Source organism: Ursus maritimus (assembly GCF_017311325.1).
Source record: "Ursus maritimus isolate PB19 chromosome X unlocalized genomic scaffold, ASM1731132v1 scaffold_X1, whole genome shotgun sequence".
NCBI classification, from domain to species: Eukaryota; Metazoa; Chordata; class Mammalia; order Carnivora; family Ursidae; genus Ursus; species Ursus maritimus.
In genome coordinates this window covers 28,386,814-28,394,046 of record NW_024423319.1, presented here as the reverse complement: position 1 = coordinate 28,394,046, position 7,233 = coordinate 28,386,814, and the positions used below count along the sequence as shown (strand labels likewise).

Below are 7,233 nucleotides of genomic sequence, written 5' to 3'. Positions count from 1 at the left end.
GGATTATGATGAGAACTGTTTTGAAACAATCCACTCTATTCTGATCCACTGATCTATTTATCTATCTTTGTGTCACTATCACACTATCTTGATTAGTGTAGTTAGAGAGTAGCCTTGAATTGAAATATATTGTTCAAGGGCTCAAAATGTGTACTTACTTTCAAGATTGTTTTGGCTATTATACGACTCTTGAATTTCTACCTATAATTTAAAGTCAGGTTTTAGTGTACGTGTTTTGGACATACTTTGATTTTTACTGTTAAATAATTTATAGTATTTAAAATAATATTTTCATTTCATTTTATTTGCTGTACCTTGCAGAAATAGAATTTATGTTATTGCTTTGACCTTATATTTTGTAATCTTGGTACATTAACTTATAGCACTGTCTTTTATAGTTGTTTAGAAAGTTGTTACATAGTCATGTCCTCTGGTGTTAAAGAACAATTTTATTTTATCCTTTCCAGTATTTACGTGTTTTATTTCTATTGTCTTGTTACTATGACTATGATATCCAGTACAGTGTTCAATAGACATGGTTAAAGTGGGTTTATCATAGTCATTTTCTGCATCTTCCAGGGAGCACATTCAATATTTCATTATTATTATGTTTGTTGTAGGTTTTCCACTGATACATCTTTCAGATTAAATAGTTTCTATTTTATCCTTAGTTTGTTAAGAGCTTCTATCATGGATACTATTGAATTTTGTTGAATAATTTTCCTACATTTATTGAGATGACCATATATTTTTATCCTTCATTCTGTTAATGTAATAAATTGCATGGATAGACTTTCAAATGTGAAACCAACCTTGAATTCTTGAAATAAACTTTACATAGGAATGGTGTATCGTCCTTTTGATAGATTGCTAGATTTAATTTATCAATGCTTTGTTAAGTATTTTTTGTCTTAGTTCATAAGGACATTTGTCTGTAGTTTTCTATTCTTGTAATGTATTTTTCTGATTTTATCATCAGGAATATGTCATCCTCATAAAATAATTTAGAAAGTGTTGTCTCCCCTATTTTCTGAAGTAATTTTGTAGTTTTGGACTTAAATGTGTTAGGTACAATTCACATGAAGCCATCTGGGTCTGGTGTTTCCTTTATTGAAGAGTATTTCATTGATTTAATTATTTTAATATGTAAAGGTTATTCGATTTTTTATTTCCACTTTAGTAAACTTGGTAATTGGTGTCTTTAAAGGATTTTTTCCAGTTTATCTAAATGTTTGAATTTATTGGCATACAATTATTAATATTCATTCATAATTTAAAAATCTAAATGATTTGCAGAAATAGTGCCTTTTTTCCTTGATACTGCAAATTTGTGTCTTCATTATGCTATTCTCTGCCTTTCTAAAAGTGCATCAATCTTGTTGATCTTTTAAAAGAACTAACTTTGCCTTAATTGATTGTCCCTTTGGTTTGTCCATCTTCCATGTCATTGATTTCTGCTCTTGTTATTTTTTTTATATTCTTTACTTTGAATTCAGTTTCGTCTTCTTATAGTTTTATAAGGTAAAAGCTTAGATCACTGATTTGTGCTAATTGTTCTTTTCTGATATAAGCATTTAAGGCATAGCTTTCCATCTAAACACTCACTCCTTTAGCTTCACTCATGGGTTATTTAAAAATATGTTGTTTAACTTCCAAATAATTGTGGAAATTCTAGATCTTTTTTGGTACTGGTTTCTAGTTTAATATCCTTGAGTTAGAGAACATAGTCTGAGATTATAAAATTTGAAATGATTGAGGCATGTTTTATGGCCCACTACATGGTCTATGATGGTGAACACGTCATGTTCATTTGAAAAGAAATTTGTATCATTCAATTTTGAGGTTAGTATTTAAATAATGTAAACTAGGTGAATACATAGTGTTACTATCAATGACTGAGAGAGGAGTGCTATAATTTTGAGTTATGTAATAGATTTTATCTATTTTTGGTTTACTTTTGTCAGTTTTTTTCTTTATATGTTATTAGGAACATTGAAAGTTATGATTATTTTTTGTTTCCTTGTGATGTGTCAGTTTTTATCACTGGCAAAAACTCTGAGGTTTTGCTCCTCTCTTGAAGTCTTCTTTATCTGGTATTAGTATAAACTCTCTTTTTTTTTTAAAGATTTTATTTATTTATTTGACAGAGATAGAGACAGCCAGCGAGAGAGGGAACACAAGCAGGGGGAGTGGGAGAGGAAGAAGCAGGCTCATAGCGGAGGAGCCTGATGTGGGGCTCGATCCCATAACGCCGGGATCACGCCCTGAGCTGAAGGCAGACGCTTAACTGCTGTGCCACCCAGGCACCCCTAAACTCTTAAACTTTCTTAGCTTTGACTTTCACATGAATGGAATGCTTTCAGCTTTTCTCTTTTTTCCTCATTTCTTATATTTAAAGTAAATGTCATGTATGCAACATATATTAGTCTTTCTTTGTTATCCAGCCAGGCAATATCTGCCTTTGAAATGGAATGTTTAAACTTTGGGCATTTAATCTAATAATCCATATGGTTGTATTAAGGTTACTGTTTTGCTACCTAGAAGAAAAGAAAAACAACAACGAAACAACTTTCCGATATGTAATTTGTTTTTCTTGTCCTTCTTTGCATTCTTTACTTTGGATTAAAATATTTCATTTTAATTCCTCTAGTGGGCCTTGAGACATACATCTTTGCCTTCGTTTTTAGGTTGCTGCTTAAAAAATTAAAATAGACGTTCTTAACTTATTATAGTATACTTAAAATTAATAGTTTCTCTTCATGGTAAGATAGAGAAAACTTGTAATATTATAATTACATTTCTTTTGTTTTAAACTACAAAATACAGTGTTATAATTTTTACATTATATAATCAATTGTGAACTGCTGTTTCTGTTTCTGCTTGGGATAGAGATTTTTGGAAGAGAATTTTGTCTGTATTTCCATAATGAAAAAAATGCAAAATAATTTGCAAAATCATAACTCTTCTTGAAACCACCAGAGAGCTGAGCTCACAAGGCAAATGAGAAATTGAGAAATTTTATTTCCAAAAAATGACAAGACTCTCTGAGGAGAGACAAGAGACATCAACTCTTTCACGGGAGGAAGAGGAAGGTGCCATGGAAGTACTAAAGTGTGACACAACTAAAATTTTGACAAATTGCATAATGATTGAATGTGGGCTAACATACCAGTTTAGAACCATCTCGAGCCTCCCACACAAGGGTCATGTTAACTTACTTGGTCTTTCACATGGTCTCCAGAATAGGGGCCTCACAGTTGAATTTTGAATATTCTTTTTTAATGGCTCTTTAATTTAGAGTAATAAACTCTTTGAGCCTCATTTTCCTTCCTCATCCATGGAATGGGGATAATATCTGCCCTTTATGGCTACTATATCTACAGTCCTTCTGCAGTCAGGAAAGATGAGGAAGAAATTGAACCACCTGTATATAGGAAGGATAATTTGTAGGGAAGCATCGGTTGAAGGGGAAATCAATATAAGAAAGATCTTTCTCGGAGGGTAGTACTCCTAGCCCCAGAAGGAAGGTCTAAGTTGGACAGAAGACAAGTGTGAAAATTTGGAGACTAGGTCATGTTTGCATGAAGTTTAAAAGGGTAAAGTGAGTCATTATTAATTTTTTCTTGAACTACCTAATCTCATCTATTTTATACCTCACTTCATAATCCATACATTGTCTTTATATTCCCCCCTCACCATGCAGGAATAAATTTTAATAAATCTAGAAATGCATTATTTTCATGCAGACCTTGTTACTTATTGTCACATGGAAGTGGCCTCATACCAATTCATAGACTTGTTGTAGGGATTGAAAAAATAGATTTATGGCCCAACACTATATTAAAATCACATTTGCACAGAATTTGAAATTGTACAAAATATGTGTTGAGCTTTATATAAATTAGTCTCACTTTATATGACGTACAATATAATTTTTTATCTAGGGCCTATAATAGGCATAGTATTCTAGTAATGGACAAATTTAAGAACATTAAATATATGTGATTTTAGTATCTGCTAACAGGTGAGTAAGCCATTCAATCCCAATTACTCCTAGTAAGAAATGCAAAGCATAGTTATTTTTCACGTTATTTATTTACCAAACAAAACCGCATCTTAATTTGCTCTGAACGTCTGAATCTCCGGTTGCTATACCTTGAATTTTGGATCCAAAATTTTAATAGCAAAGGTGACTCATCTGCATAGACATGTAGAGAGACCAGAGGAGAAAATAAGGCATGTTGACATTATTTTACACTCGAAGAAGTCGAAGTAGTCCACAACTGCATCTCCTTCTTAAAGGAGAAAAAGATTGCCAAGAATAGCTCTCTGGGGGTGTTTCCCAATTAAAAATAAAACACAATCAGAGAAAATGAGGTATTTCCAAAACATAGACGGCAAAGGTAGAGAAACTTGTAGAAGTACAAACTAAATACGTGACATTTATTTCCACCTTCCCATGTACACTTTCAACAAAAGCCAAACAAACATACAGATCATCCAAGATCTCCTTGCTTCAAATAAAACCGCAGAAAGGCTATTGTATTGTAAGTAATGGGTTAGAAACAAGGCTCTTGACTTTGAGGTTCAAAATATCCTTAAAATAGTTTTTAAATGAGTATGTATACCTAGTAAGAGATAAATGATGTTAAAATCATCCCCAAACCAGACTCTACCAGCCAAGGTAGAGCATTAGAGCTTTCAAGAGACAGGAGAATAATGATGTTTCCTTAACTACAAGTTTCGATGGTGGAGTAAAGGGGCTAAACTGTCTGGAAAGCACAGTCAGGACTTGGGATTCTTGGGATGGCTTTCAAAAAATGAAACTGGCTCTGGGCAACAGATTTAGATGTGATTATGTGTACAGAGTTTGTGTGTATGTGTATGTAAAAGAGATGGGGTGGAGAAGAGAATTGGGGTGAAATGTGGGTGGAAACAGTCACAGCATAGTGAGGTTGCAACTAAGCAGAAATTAGGTTAGAATAGTTCGTGATTGCTGTCAGGGTTCACAGCTGGTACCTGGGCAGAAGGTATAGAGTTGAGTTAGGAACTATGGTTGGAACCAGACATAAGGAGGCAGTTGGGGCAGTTTCAGTTCACTTGACTCAGGGATCAGGCAAGAATGCCTATAAACATGTTCACCAAAGTTAAGCTTTGTCAAACCAGAACAGGCAGTTCTTCATATTGTGGGTGTCATAGGGTGACTGTGGCAGAGGATTAAGGCTATATGTGGACCTTTGAAAGAGGCATGGGTATTGCACCTGTCTTCATATTAAAAGACAATTAATATTCAAAATCATGAACTTTCCTAACATTCTATGTGATAATGGTTCCCATCATACAAAGGATTTTTTTCTCTTTTCTTTACAAAATTTACTACAGCATTCATTTGAATTATATATAGATTTGTAAAGTTTAGTTGAACAACTTTTCAGTAGTAATCCTCTGTTTTGAACCTTGATAGATCTTTGTAATTTTCTTGTAATACTTGCATTATGACATGTAATAAAGTTACTTGTTTATCAATTTGGTCTACAAAACATTGCTATATGAGCTCCATGAGAACAAGAAATTCTTTAGTTATTGTAAAGAAAAATACGTGTATAAACACACAGATATATATATTGATAAATTTTCATAAAATTTTAGATAATATTATTTGTAACCACAAACAATTTTACCACCAAGATAAAGCAACTATTAAAATGGTAGTGGAACTTACTGTAGTCTCCTTTAAAGTATACCTACGCTATTTTGTAGCCTGCTTCTTTCATTGAATAATGTATCTTGGACACGTAGCAATGATTTATGACAAGAAAGTAATGAGTTAGTCCTGCGTGCACGTTCACGAGGGGTTGGAGCAGAAATGGCACTGCGGGGCCACACATCTGGGCAGCAAGTGAAAGTGGGTGTAAGAGCAGAAGTGGCCAGATAGAGCCGGGAGCTTGGCGGGGACCAAGCTTGCTGGTGAGGCAGCGGTGGTGGTTTGGCAGGTGGGTTCAGGCTTGTGGGGGTGGGGGTGGAGGTAGCTGCGGTCCTGATCCTGCATGACCAGGTGAACGATTGCGTCATCGAGGAGACACTTGTACTCAAGTTCATGATTGCAGAGCCCAGTAACAAACCAGAAGCAGTAGAAGTAACATTTGCAAATTTCGATGGAGTCCTCTATAATATTTCAAATCCTAATCCTGGTGGTCCGTATTTCTTTGAAATTCTACAAGGAATTTCAGGCACATGGTGCTGATGAGTTATTAAAGACGGTGTTTCTTAGTAATTCAGGAATGAGGATACAATGTCTCTTTGCTCTATGACCTTGAAAATCTGCCAGCATCCAAGTATTCCATTCTGTATCCAGCTGCTGTGTTGAAATGAAATTGTTTTCGCCTCCACCTCGGAGAAATTCTTCCCATTCCAAGAAGAGGGCAAGGCAGGAGGGAACAGGGCAGTTATGCATTATAGGGGTGATGAGACCATGCATGGTGAGTGTAAAAAGGACAGAGTCACAGTAGTCTTCAGCACAATGTTTAAGGATGACAACAGTGTGGTCATTGGAAAAGTGTTCATGCTGGAGTTCAAAGAAGGACACAGAGCCAGCCCCACAGCCCCGGCGGTCCTCTTTCGCCACAGGGAACCTCCTCTGGAGCTGAAAGATATCAGTGCTGCCGTGGGCAACAATATTGGCTGTGTCACCTTCGTGCTGTTCCCTTGCCACGCCAGTGCCAGTGGAGACGACGCCATCAACCTGATCCACATGTTTCAGGACTATCTGCACTACCGCATCAAGTGCTCACACACGTATTTGGGCAAACACATATGACCTCCTCAAGATGCTGAGCCATGCATGCCCAGATGCTGAGAAAAAAGAAATAAAAACAATCACGGGGAAGGCATTTTCATCCTGCTAACTCTTGGGAACAGGAGCAGGAGGCAGCTGGCAACTGAGGGCTGCAGTACTTGCTGCTGGATAATCTTAGCTTTTCGTGTTGCACCTCTTTAGGTTCTGAAGGGATTCTCTGTTTTGGTCCCATTTTGTACCCATTCGGAAAATAATTTGCAGAAACAAGCTGTGCTTGCAAGAACGTCATTGTTCTCAACAATTAAAAAAAGAATTCCACTTCATCAACTTCATTCCTTTTCTTTACCTTCCCTCCCTCAGTCCCCTTCCCTTCCCCCATCTTTTCCAAGCTGCCTCGCTTGGCTCTATGTTACTGCTACTGAGTTGTAGGATAATGG

At 35.8% G+C, this 7,233-nt stretch overlaps 1 pseudogene; it reads left to right on the top strand.

Moving 5' to 3' along the window:
• Positions 1–5,866: 5,866 nt before the first annotated feature.
• LOC103680238 lies at positions 5,867–6,905 on the top strand (annotated as a pseudogene).
• Positions 6,906–7,233: the final 328 nt, after the last annotated feature.